The sequence below is a fragment of the Belonocnema kinseyi genome, chromosome 5, assembly GCF_010883055.1.
Source record: "Belonocnema kinseyi isolate 2016_QV_RU_SX_M_011 chromosome 5, B_treatae_v1, whole genome shotgun sequence".
Classification (NCBI taxonomy): Eukaryota; Metazoa; Arthropoda; class Insecta; order Hymenoptera; family Cynipidae; genus Belonocnema; species Belonocnema kinseyi.
The window spans coordinates 85,302,332-85,317,319 of record NC_046661.1 but is presented as its reverse complement, the minus strand read 5'-3'; positions in this window follow the sequence as shown (position 1 = coordinate 85,317,319).

Below are 14,988 nucleotides of genomic sequence, written 5' to 3'. Positions count from 1 at the left end.
TGGTATAAGCAGTTGGGGCGAGGGTCCGTGGAAGTAAGTTATAGGAACTTAAATAACATTTATGTAACACGAGTATGATTTCCTCGTTTCTAGGCGTAATTTGGAGCAGCAAAGTTGGTCTTTGCTGGTGGTGGGGCACGAGAAATGCACGCGCATGCGCGTTGATTATTTAGACTTACGCGCACTCTTCTGCGCAGTATTTGTCTCTTTCAACTAACCTCAAACCTGAGACGTAATTTTACGAAATAATTTAAAAACCATACTCTTAATATACATAAAGACTTTCAACCGTCTCGCGTGTTTGTAAAAACTGACGATCAACCGTAAACAGACTGTTTCGTTGCCTTGATTACAATGTACTATTAGTACGTTTCCTGATCATAAATTTTAAAGAATTCTTTTTTTTTCCTGTTTTTAAGAAACATAGCCTTTCTTCTCTTTTTCTCATTTTTTTTTAGAAAATGCAAACTAAATTAATAGAACTCAATCAGAAAAATCAAGTTTTTTTGTTGAAAAGTCTACTAATGTGTTTTTTGTTTTGAACTTCATCTCGTTTGTTTGAAAATTCTAGTATTTGGTTTAAAATTTTATTATTCTGTCGAAAATGCAAATATTTTGTTAAAAATTAATTTATTTTGGTCAGAAATTCAGCTGGATGGTTACAACTTCATGTACTTTGTTAAAACTGCGTTCTCTTTGATTGCAGGTTCATCTGTTTGATTGAAAAAATAAATATTTCATTTTTATAAAATTAATCTTCTGTGTTGAAAAATCAACTTTTGTATTAAATTCTTATGCTACAAACATTTTTCTTCAAGATTCATAATTTCGAATAAAAATTCAGAAACTTTTTCAAACTTCACACATTTTTTAAAAATTGGTTTATTTGTTTGAAAATTAAATTTTTCAATTATAATTGCAAATATGTTATTCTTGGTGGAAAATTGAATATTTTTATGAAAAAATCATCTTTACTATTTAAAAATTAATCTTCTGTGATCAAAAATAACCTTTGAATTAAACGCTTTTGCTGAAAAAAAATTATCTTCAAAATTCATCATTTTGGTTTAAAATTGCATGACTTGTTTTAAAAATGTTTTTAAAATGTTTTAAAAAGTTTGAAAAATCATATCTTCGGTTTGAAATTCTTTTTGTTGGTAGAGTATTAACTTTTTTAATCTGGTTTGTTTGAGAATGCAACTATTTGTTAGAAAATCAAACTATAAGGTTGAAAATGAACAATTTTGTTAAAAATCAATTTATTATTATGAAATATTAACTTTTTGGTATAAAATGAACTTTTTTGATAAAAATTAAGCTATTTTTTACTAAAATTGAACTTTTTGAGCGAAACCTAACTTTCTTCGTAAAAAAACTCATTTCTGGTTAAAAATTCAGTTTTGTGCTAAAATGATGAATCTTTAAAAAAAAAAGAATTTTCAAGGAAAGTGTTAAACGTTCAACAAATAAGGAGAATTTTTAACTAAAAAGTATTTTTTTAAGAAAGAAGATTAATTCTCTACCAAAAAAATGATTAATCAATAAAATAGATAAATTTTCAACCAAGTAGTTGAATTCTAACTTCAAACGATCAATTTTCACTAAAAATGAAATAGTTACATTTTCAGTGAAGAAAATTAATTCTCAATAAAAAAAAGATTTTTGCAAAGTAATCAAATTGTTAACGAATTTTATGAATTTTGATCTAAAATAATTAATCTAAAGAAATTAATTTATATGAAAATAGATCAATATTTGACTGAAAAGTTGAATTTTGAACTAAAAGGTTAATTTTTTTGAACCAAGAAGATTAATTTTCTACTTAAAAAGAATTTATCAACAAAATAGATGAGTTTTTGACCAGTTAATTTAATTTTCATCAACTGATTCAATTTTTAATCAATTAATTCAATTTTCAACTGAAAAGGATGGATTTTCAACTAACAATGGAACAGTTACATTTTCGGTGAATAAAATTAATTAATTCTCAATAAAAAACGAAGTTTTAACAAAAGAGTTAAATTATTATCTAAATAAATGCACTTGTCATCTTTTAAATTTTCAACTAAAAAGTTAAATTTTTAACTGTAAATGATGTTTTTTTAACCAAAAACAGAATAGCTTAATTTTAAGTTGAAAAATTAATTTTCAACCAAAAAAGAAACGAATTACGAAGAAAATTTTTTGGGCATTTAAATGAGATAAAAATCAATCTTAAAAATCTTTTTAACTTCCAATAAGCAGTTTTGATGTGAAGAATTCGTGAAAATAACATCAAGAATCTAACGACCAAATTTGGACAACCACAACAAAATGTTCCAATTGCAATCTGAAAAAAGGAACATTTTTTCTTCTCCGTTCCCTCTAAGAAAGGAAAGAAAATCATTCGTCTTTAATTTGAATAAAAATAAAAAGGAGGAAAGATAAATGAGAAAAATGTTCCTTTTTTCAGATTGCAATGAGAACATTTTGTGGTGGTTGTCCAAATTTGGTGTTCAGATTCTTAATTTTATTTTCAGGAATTCTTGATATAAAAAATAGTATTTTCAAAAAAAGAGACGTATTTTGAAAAAAATGAATGTGTACCAAATTAGTACAAATTTTAACCAAGAAGTTAAATTTTTGATCCTGCGAGATGAACTGCAAACCCAAAATATAATGCTAGACATTTAAAAAAAATTATTTTAACCAAGAAGAGTTGGATCTTCTTATTGTGGTCTATTAATGCAACTAAGTCAATCTGCTGGCTAAGTTACCATTTATTTAAATGAAATCAGTTTTCTGAAACGAAAAAAATTTCTAAAAAATTTAAGTAAAAGTATTCACACACTAATATTGAATAGTTTTAACCTATGATTTATTATTATATTACATTTACATTTCATATTTCAAAATAGAAAGGGGAACAGTTTCAGTGTCACATAACTTGGGGGAGAGGGTTGGTACCAAAATATCACAAATGGTCAGAAGAGAGAAGGGTTAGTAATATTGTTAGAAAATTATTTTACGTAATAAAATTTATTTTAATTTAATTCATTTCAATTAACTTCATTTGAATTTAACTTTAAATTTAATCCTCAGGTAAGTATAGAATGAAGATCCCGACTGCATTTTAATTGTTAAAAGATGCTACATGTGCCAAAGGATCTCAATTCCGGAGACGTACCAACTTAAACGGGATTAAATTGGTGATAGGTTCGAGGGTAGCTTTCAACCTCAGGTGCGACATCATTTACCTCCAAATGAGAATAATCTCGTCAAGATTAACATCAGGACTGAATTTAACGAGAAAATCCTTCATTCCCTCTACTTGAATTCCTCTATTAGATCTCAATAGACTTTCAAGATAGCTCAGTTGAATTAGATTTAAGTAGAGAAGTTTTCCCCAATTGACAAAAAAAAAGCAATTGTGTGAACCAGCACAAGAAAATAAAAATAAAAATCCCTTTCTGCAGTGTAAATTAATTGTCAGGAGAGAGGGAAAGAAAATTACGACCCGTTACCTTTGACATTTTACTCCCCATCTTTGACGTTTAAACCATGGCCCTTGACCTCTGACTTTTAACCTCCGATCTTGTGCCTGTGAACTTTGACCTATGTTCTCTTCTTTGAGCCATGGATCCTTTACACTCGAAATATAGTTTTTGACCCATGACCTTTTATCTGACCCATGACCTTTTATCTTTTATCTCTGACCATTGACCTTTTTAGATCATCCTTGTGTGTATAAATAAAAATAAAAAGGGAACTTTTGGCGCCTAACCTTTAACCTCAGACTATAACCTTTAACCTTTTATCTTAATGCCTTTGAACCTTGACCCCTGAAACATAATTTCTGACCATTGAACTTTTAGCTTTGACCTCGTAATTTCAAATTCTGAATCTGTCCTTTGATTTATGATGTTGGAACTTTGACCTTTTATCATTTTCCTCTGATATTTTACCTCCGTAAACATTTTTTTCAAAAAAGAAAAATGTAAATAGTTTTTTCGATTCAAGCTGAAGCAATTTCAGGCTCGGTATTTTCAGCTCTTGCCAAAATGTAAGCATTTAACTCAAACTTTCTCAAATTTTCTCTCATTGTTCACTAGTGTATTATTTTTTGTATCGTTAAATAGTTCAAAAGTTTTTTGAAAATAATTTCGAGTCAGAAAAAAGAATCGCTAAAATTTAAGAGTTTTCTGCATTATTATTCACAATTTTTTCTTTTAATTAAAAGAAATTATTCGTTCATCTTAAGCCTTTTCAGATTTTTGTTTAGTTGACTTTAAAAAATATGTTTTAATTTGTATGATTGTAAATAACCTGAAACCCCGGAGTTTTTTCATATGTTGTATTTTTCAGTTACTTTATTAGATTCTTCTATATTTATTTCCTAATTTTGCAGTGTTTCATCTATTCATTATTAAAAATAAATTTTTATTTAAACAATTGTAAATAACACAAAAGCGTTTTTTTATATTTTCAAATTTTTAATATTTCAGCTATTCCTTTTTTGAATTTTTTTAGCATAAAAAATTTTTTTTCTTATTTTTATAATTACTCAGTAATGTTTTTAATTACAAAATTTTTTGTATAACCAAACATATTTTCTCGTTTATATAATTTTTACGAAAAAGAAAACCAAGTTTTTTTTTCAATTGTTTGAAGATTAATGAATTATTTGATTTATTTTTTGAATGTTGTGTATGCAATGCCTATAACGATAAAAAAAATTATCTGTAGCGACAAGCTTTCATAAGTTTTTGCGCTTATTTAAAAAAATCAGTTTTGCAAAAATATTAAAAAATAATAATTTTTGTTCGAAAATCAAATATTTTATTTTTAGAAACTGTTCTTTAAATATTAAATACACTAAAATAAGGCTCGTCGTAAATTACATTTCTACTTATTCTCTGCCACGCGTTTTTGACGTGAAAGAAGACAAATAATTTTGTAATCTACAAAATATATAAATTGCTAGTCGATAAAAACGAAAATTTTCCTAACTATGTCGCTTAAATTCTATTCGATGAGAATTATATTATTTATACATTTTATTCATTGAATAGACTTCAAATTCGTCCTTAGAAACTGGACTATCTAAGAATTTTTTTCAAATCATCGGAACATGAAAAATTTTTATTATGGAATTATTTATTAAATATTTTATTCGAATATCTCTGAAATCATTTTCCCTAAATAAACGTATTTTATGACAAATTAAAAACTTGGATCGCTCCAGATGTTCGGGCAAATATTGAAAAATTTGAAAGCCTTTAAACTTATTAAAAGTTTTTTTTTTTAATTAGAATTTTCGTTTAGTTTTAATTATTAATGTCCTATTTTATTCCCTAAATGATTTTTTGCTATGTCCAATATTTACAAAAAAAAATTAAGTTAGTTAGCTTAATATATAGAAATATATAGAAAGTTATTTTTTAACACGTATAGTATTTTAATAATTTGTATGGAAATTATTAAACTTGAGATGTAGTAAAATTATTCTTAAATCTTTCTTTATTTTGTTTATACTCTACTCTTTTTGAAGGTTTGAGTGTCTTTTCAAAAGCATTACTACATTTCTTGATTTATTTCTTACCCAAAGAAAGCAATTAAAGGTTCGGAAAGAAGAACCGAATGAGTGCTCGAGCAGTAGGCAGGGGTGGTGACGAGGCGCGGAAAACGCGACGAAAGAGAGAACGGTCTTTCGTCGCGTTTTCTGCGCGTCATCCCCACTCCTACCCACTGCTCAAACGCTCGTTCGATTCTGCTTTTGGAGCCTTTAATTCTCTCTCGCAGATCTTTAATATTTTACATCAATTCCTTCTCCTCTAACCATTTCCATTCAAAATCTACTTTCCTTTCTTTACCATACTCTTTGCTCCCCTATATACACATGTTCAACTCTCTAACACATTCAACCGTATTTTCTGCTCCCCCCCTACAAACACTGCACAGATTCTCTTCGTTCACCCGACATCTTATTGCTCGTACACTCTCCCCATTCTGAATCTCTACCTTGAATCCGCGATTTTTTTTTTGGTCATACCTTTTCTTGATCTGCCGTTATCTGTTCCTCTATTCTCTATCAATCCTTACCCCTCACTTGCATACTTTCTATTTGCCTGACCATTCTTTTCTCTCGTCCTATTCAGTGGTGCTAAAAGATCGCGACTTTTTCAACAGCGCATGCGCCACGTAAATGAAGAGTGACGAAGATAATACCTGTTTTCTTCATTACTCCTCTACAGCGCGACGCGTGCGCAGTGGGAAAAGTCGCCGTCTGTTAGCACCAGTAGTGTTAACGGACCACTGGTTAGCACCACTGCACAGTTGGGAAAAAATGCATTTTTTGATTCCAAACACAATTCCGGCTAAACCTGTGGACCGATTTAAATGTTTTTGGTATAAAAAAAAACGTGATACCATTTTTTTTAAAGTTGCCTAACCTGATTTTTAATTTAGTTTTGCAATTTTTTTATAAATAAATAAATTACGATAAAAATGACAATTTTTTCTATTCGACATTCCCGGTGCTTGTCAATAAGAGGAAAATTGTTGTAATCGCCGACATTTTATAGATTCAAATTATATAAGGACATTTCATCATTATACAATAACCAATAAAATTTGTTATAAATAAATTATTTGTTGAAAATGTATTTTCTACCATTTTCAATAATTTCACGGTTCCTAACTTATATTGCAAGAAATTTAAATGGAAATAATATTTTAGTGAGGAAAATTTCTTTTAATACTATTCTTGTTAATATTATAAACAAATTCAGCAAATAATTACATTATTCAGGCATTTGTCGTCAGAAAAATTCGTTTTTTTTTATGTCAATTTTTAAAAACTTTGGAACCTCATGATAATCCAAAAAATTGATAATTTTTTAAATGAATTTTATGAGTTTATCAAACAAATTTAATAAACAAATGCATTATTCGAACACTTATCGACGGAAAAACTTGTTTTTTTTTCAATGTTAGTCCTTTTAATTCAGAACTTCACGACAATTTTAGTAACATTCATAATTAGCTTATTAATTTTATGTTTTTCAAAAAACAAATTTAATTAAAAAATACATTATTCGGGCACTTGTCGACCTAAGAACTCATTTGTTTCAAAGTCAGTCCTTTTAATTTCAGAAAATAAGTTTTTTTCATGCAGTACTTAGAGTTGGCCAACATAAGTGGGTTTGTATACAAGAAATGATTTAACAATTAATTGTATATTTGTTATAAATAAATTCTACAACATATAAAAAGTCTGGACACTCACGATTCTGAAGAAAGTTTTTCTCTTAGTGCCAACATATGACGTTCAGGATTCCATTTTATGTTTTAAGCATTTGTTTATTAAATTTGTTTAAAAAACCATTAACCTTATCAAAAAATTATAAATTTTTCTGAAATTAGCATGAGGTTCCTAATTTGAAAAAACTGACAGAAAAATAAATGAATTTTTCTGACTAAAAATTCCTGCATAATGCATTTGTCTATTAAATTTGTTTATAATATTAACGTATATAATATTATAATATTTAAGATTAATTTAAAGAAAAAATTGTTCTTATAACTTTGATTTCCTAAACAAAATTATTAAAACTAGACATTCAGATTTTGAATCAATTAGAGTGTGGAATTTAAAAAATATCAAATTAGCTAAAAGTATTTTAAAATTGTTTAGAAACAAATATAGTTTAATCAATAAATATAAAATAATATATTTTTAATAAATTCATAATAATTACTAAAAAACTAATTTTTAATTGTTTAAACTCTGAATTATTCTGATTTTGGAAATTTTATAATTCGGAATTTTTCTGTCCGGAATTTAATTATTTGGGAATTTTGCAATTTTGTAATATTATAAACTAATAGGAATTTGATTTACTAATAGATTAGATAAACTGTCTGGAAAATTTTCAATTCAGGATTTTTAAATTAAAAAAAAAGATCTGGAAGAAGTGATATTCAAAAGCGATTTCCGAAAAATTTAAACTTTTTTTAAGCAAAGCCCATACATTTCGAAAAGTTTTATTTTTTTATTTTAAAACACACATTTTTCACACACATTTTTCATTTAAATTTATTAAAACATAATAAATAAGCTGTTATTATTTTTTCTAATATATAAAAAATTAACGCCAGCTGGTGTTTATAATGAAATAAATCATTTTTTTTCGCAGGCAAAAAAATATACTTATATATGATTTATTTATTAGATTTAATCATCCAATAACAATCGATGATGGGTTTAAACCAATTCAATTAACAAACGCATTATTTTTCTATTTCAAGAGGTAAATAATTGATTTTTTCAATAGCAACAAATGTATAAATAAACTTAATTAACTAACGTATTTTTCGGCTATTTTTAAGTTAAAAACTTGGGTTTTTTTAACGCAACCCTGTGTCATCTAGATCTATAGCTGTCTTAGCTAAATTTGCCATCTAGAAATTATCTGGCTTACTTATCTAGATTATTTCTAGATAGCCAATTTAGCTAAAGCAGCTAGAAATCTAAGCAACACAGATATATTTTATCGGAAGTCGAAATCCAGCTAAACGGTTAGCTGGGACAGCTAAACCATTTTTTGCTGTGTATGTCATCAATCTCATGCACGAACAAGGATTTTCTTAATTAAATATTAGTATCATAATTTGTATCAAAAAATAATTTTTTTATTACCACAGGCGAAATTTAGGTTATGTTTGAATTTAACATTACAGCACATAATATAATTTGTAAATATTATGCTCAATTTAATAATTACAGCCTCAGTAGAGATAAAGTCCTCTCAACAAAAATTTGTTACAAATCGTGGTTCCATATAATGGCTGTCATAAATTTTTTAAGATTTAATTACATTTTTATTCTGTATAAAAATGTAGAAACATAATTATGATTTGGAAATATCTCTAAAACTGATTATACTATAATTTATGCTTCACATAAACTTTTCAAAAAGTTATGCAATAGTCTGGTTCTTAGAGGTATACGTAGAATTGTATTTTTGAATGATCTAAATTTACAATAATTGTTTACTTTTTAACCAGAAAAAGAGTACTTCTTAAGAAATAGTATTTTATAATTCAGGGTGTCTAGCATCCTGGAAACCCTTGAGAACCAGAAAAAGTTTTTGAATTTTTGTACTTGGAAAAGCCTGGAAAGTCCTTGAATTTTGCTCATAATAATAAAATTCTTATTCCCTTTAAGAAAAAAATAGGTGAAGACCGTTTTCCTCGGCTAAACGAAAAAAACTGCTAAACCGTTTTTTTTCGAGGGGTTAATTATTTGTGTTATCTCATGATGTCCGATGCAATCCCATGCTATTCTTTGCAATCCCACGTATTCTTTTTAGTTCCATGCAATGATTTGCAATCCAATGCTATCCTTTGCAACCCCATGCAATCCTTTATAAAACAATGTAATATTTTCAAACCACATGTCATTATTTGCAGCCCTATGCTATCTTTTAAAATTCTATGCCATCCTGTTTAGTTTAATGCCATCATTGGTAATCAAATAACATTCTTTGCAATCCCATGCAATGCTTTGCAATCCCATGCCGTCCTTAGCAATTCCATTTCATTATTTGCAATTCCATTTCATTATTTGCAATTCCATGTCTTACCTTGTAGTCTGATGCAATTCCATACCATCCTTTTTAATCTCACACCTGGATATGCAATCCCTTGCGATCATTATCAATTCCCTTCCATTCGTTGCAATCTTATGACTTCTTTTGCATTCCCATGCAATCTTTTACAATTCGATTACTTCCTCTGCAATCATGTGCCATCATTTGCAATCCCATGCCTACCCTTGTAATCCTATTCAATCATTTGAAATCCCATGAAATTTTTTGCTATCCCATGCCGTAATTTGCACTTCCATGCATGCCTTTGAAATTCCGTTCTATACTTTGCAATCTCATATCATTCTATGCAATCCCATACCATCCTTTGCAATCCTTTGCGATGAAGTAAATAAAGACACCCCCAGTAAGTTTAGAGATTTCAAGGGATTTTTAGGTATCTCATAAAAATCAATCCTTTGCAATACCGTGTCATTCTTTGTAATCCAATGCAGTTATTTGCAATTCCATGTCATGCTTCGCCATCCCATGCCTAGCTTTTTAATGCTTTTCAAGCTCATGTTATCGTTTGCAATCCCTTGCCTCCTCTTGTAATCTGATGCAATCTTTTGCAATTCGAAGCCTTCCTTTGCAATCCCGTATCATTATTTGAATCAAATGCTTACCCTTGCAAATCCTATGGAATCCTTTGAAATTCCATGCAATTCTGACTCATCCCATGCCATCCTTAGCAATATCGTGCTCTCCTTTTGCAATTCCATCTCATCCTTAACAATCCTATACAATCCTTAGCTATCCTATGCAATACTTTGCAATACCATGCTATCCTTTGAAAGTTTATGCTATCCTTTGAAATCTCACGCTATCCTTGGCAATTCCATACCATCCTTTGCAATGCAGTGCTACTCTTCGCAAGCCCATGTAATGTCCCGTAACCCTATTTCATCCTTTGCAATCCCATTTCTATTATTTTAAATACCATGCTTTCCCTTTTAATCCAATGTAATTATTTGCAATCCCATTTCTATGCTTTGCTATCACATGCCTTACTTTGTAATCTCATGCAATCCGTTTCATTCCCATGTGATCCTTTGCAATTCCATGCCTTCTTTTGCAATTTCATATAATTTTTGGTAATTCCATGCCTTTCTTTGTAATCTCTTGCCTTAATTTGCAATCCCATAGAATATTTTGCAATTTCATGTCATCCTTTGCAATTTCATGCATGCCATTATAATTCTTTATAATGCATTCATTCCATTAAAATTGAAGACACTACTAGCAAATTCAGAGATTTCAAGAAATTTTAAAGTATTTCGAGAAATGTAATCCTTTGCAATTCCATGCCATTCTTTGCTATTCTTTGCAATTGCATGCCATCCTTTGCAATCCCGTGCTATCCTTCTCAATCCTATGCCTTCCCTTGTAATCTTATTCAATATTTTGCAATTCTTTGCTATCCTTTGCAATCATATGCAATTTTTTACAATCCCATGGCATTCTTCACAATTTTATGCTATCCCTTTGCATTTCCATGCAATCCTTCGCAATCGCATGCCATCCCTTAAAATTCCATGCATACCTTTGCAATTCCGTTCTATAATTTGTCACCTCGTGTTATTTTTTGCAATCCCATGCCATACAATACAATTCGTGGCGATGTATTACATTAAAATTTAAGGCACTCTCAGAAAATTCAGAGATTCCAAGCGATTTTAAAGTATCTTCATAAAATTCATCTTTTGTAATCCCATGCCATCCTTTTCAATCCAATGCAATTCTTTGAAATACCATGCCATGGTTTTCCACCATATGGAATCCTTTTCAACCCCATGTTATCATATGCAATCCCATTTTTTCTTTTGCAATCCCTCGCAACCTTTCTAAATCCCATGCCGTCCTTGGCAATTCCGTGCTATCCTTTGCATTTCCATGCAATCCTGCGTAATCGCATGCCATCTTTTTTAATTCTATGCATGTCTTTGCAATCCCGTTCTATCCTTTGCCATCTCGTGTGATTTTTTGCAATCCCATGCAATCCTTTTTAATTCCATGCAATTTCTTACAATACCTTGTAATCTTCCCAGGCGAAAAAGATCAAATAAAATTTATTATAGGTCTGTAACGTTTTTCCTGAAATGAATTTCTTATAATTTTCAGCGAAAATCATTACCAGAAAAGTATTATAAGAGCATTAGTGTAGAAGTAAAGAATGACAAGATATTAAAAGAGTTGATGTAAAAAATATCAACTACAAACGATTAATCCAGTAATTAATCTCGGATTTTGAAATTTTTAAAAGAATTTAAAGAAATTCAATAGAATTCCCATGGATTTCAAGTGATTTTGTCACATTTTATAAAAATTTCACAGTGATTTAAAAATTTCCAAACATATCAGGATATTTTGAGGGATTTCAAAAGACATCAACAAATTTTGCAAGACTTTAAAAATTTTTTTGGGTTTTAAAAGGATTTGAAGGACTTTCCAGATATTATGCAATTTTGAAAAGATTTTATTGATTTTCAAGAGATTTAGAATTATAAGACTTTATTTATTAATTCCCTTCTAAAATTTAAATTTAAACAAAATTTAATTTAATGATTCCAAAGATTTTAAAATATTTCAAGGAATTTCAAGAAATGTAAGGATTTCAAAGATTTATAGGGAATCAAGCAGTTTTTGCAAAAGTTTAGAATGTTTAGAACATTACCAGAAACATTAGGAGGGTTTAAAAAGGCATTAACAAGCTTGCAGGGACTTTCGAGAATTTTATGGCTTTTCGAATTTTTAAAAATATAATTAACTAATTTGGAAACATTAAATTAGTTTTTATAAGATTTAAAAATATCTCTGTAAAGTTCAAGCGATTTTAAATCATTTAAAGGGGTTTTATAGGATTTTTCTGCCCATCAAGGATGCGAAGGGATTTTGAAGCATTCCAAATAATTTCAAGAGATTACAACAGTTTAAGTGATTTTAAAAAGTAGAAATTGAATAGTTTTTTAATCAATTTTGTTTTACTTTAAAACATTTATAGAATTTAAAAGGATTTAACAAGAAGCAATGTTTTTACAGTAAGTTTTTATTAGTTTCAATTAAATTTTCAGCGATATTAAGATAATTCAGAGATTTTTGCTGTTTAAAGTTTGGTTCAGAGTCTTTTTGGAAATAAAATTTAATTTTTGCGTTAATAGTTCAACTGATTTGTTTTAAATTGTTTTTTATTTGTTTGTAAATGATTCATTATTTTGATTCAAAATAAAATTATTTTCTTGATAATTCTATTCTTTGGTATAAAATTAATATTTTCGAGTTGAAAATTAAAATGTTTTATAGAAAATTCGTCTTTCGGGTTGCAAAATTATATTTTTCGGTTCAAAATTCATCTGCTTTGTTATAAACTAATTTTTTTATGCATATTCATTATTTTACTTAAAAAATTTTATTTGTTGAAAATTGTCCCTTTTTGGTAAGAAAGTAATCTTTTTAATGGAAAATTCAACATTTTGTTGAGATTTTAACTTTGCAGACTGCAAATTCCACTATTTGGTTAAAAATTTAACTATTTTGTGGAAAATTTAATTCTTTTCTTTTTTTTGGAAACTCAAAACTTTAGTAGAAAATTTACCTATTTTGTTAAAAATTATTTTGTTTGTTTGTTGAAATATCAATTTTCTCTTAGAATAAAGTGAGAAATTCGCGTTTTTTCAGAATTTTCCATTTTTTTCAACATCATAGTTAATTTGGTGCAATAATCAATTAAACTTAATAAGATTTCATTTGTTTAAACTGTTTATTATTATTTTTATTTAGATTCTCTTTAAATCATGTTTAAAAGTTGCGGTTTTATAATTATTTATAAATACAAGCAAAGGGAGGCTGAAAATTGCAGAAAAAGCGCAACATTCTACCATTACTTTAAGAGGATATTAATATAATTAACAGTAAATTGTTGACACTATTATTTTAAAATGATTTGATCATTTCACCGATGCAGCTCAAAACTTAAAAATAAGTTGGAAAATTTAGAAAAAATCGCAAATTTTTAACTATAGTCTGAGAGAAAATTAATTTAAAAAAATAATAAATTGTTAAAATAATTTATTCAAGCATAGAGAGATCCGTTAAAAGTAGTATTTTATGTATTGGAAACAATCTGTGTTTTTAAAAAATCTCTAAAAAATCCTTATTATTTTACAAAAGTCTCCAAACCTAATTTTCTATTCATGAGGTTTTTTGGGGATCCTATAAAATAAAATTACGTGGGGACATACAAAATGTAATAATTTATTTGTATACTATAGGTAATTTTGAAGAGAAATTTAAATATAAATTGTTGAAAATTAATTTATTTTACGTAGATTCAAACAAATTTTGGGGAAATATAAAGGAAAAACTTAACTGGCCATTATTAAAGATACAGTTTTTGAAATTTCTGTTTTCGAAGCTAAAAATCTAAATGCTTTTATCTAGTTTAAATACTCATATTTCTAAGAAAATATCATAAATTATTTAAAACGATTTAAAACGCAATTACAAAACTTGTTTTTCATCTAAGAATCCTCTTTTTATCAACCTAATCAGTTCTGTTCGTTTTATGTGATGTCTTTATTTGGTTATCACTTTTATGTTTTAAAATGTAAATTAAATTTATGATAGAGAATAATCTAGAACACATAATCAGGTTCATGAACACGTGTATATATAGCTAAGCAATTTTTAAACATTAGCGCAGTTAGGCAACTAAAAACAATTTACTTTAATCGAAGGAAATGAAGACCTTCGTTTGCAGCTTTTTCTTTGCCCTCGTGGCTCTTCTTAATTTTATTCGTAAGTAGCAAATAATTGAAAGATTAAATCTATCGAAATTAAAAATAAAATTAAATTGGTTCAAGTAATAAAAATAATTGAAGTGATTAAATCAATTAAATTAATTACATTACCGATTCACAGAGACATAGAATAACGAACAAATGTTCAAAATACGATCACGAGTACAATATTTTCCATAAATTAAATTTTGTTGTATGGAAACCAACCAAATTATTTAAAAATCCCTCTAGGATGATTAAATACAAAATTTTTATTACTTTATTGAAACGTTGATCTAAAAAGTACAGTAAAATGTATAATATATGCTCGCTGAGTACATATTTAATTATACATTATAATGATAAATTAAACTCAGTTAACATCAAAAATTCTTTTTTTTCGTTGATTAGGCATTCTAAACTCAGCTGTTAGAATAATTACAGTTCCGTGTCGCGCAGCCCCGTAAAAATATTAAAGTTTTTTTGGCAACTCACAGCGCAAGCGCGGTACGCTGATCTTTGAAAGATTATTAACTTCGACGTTGCGATAGCGAACCAATCGCGCGATGATCCCTCCCACTCCA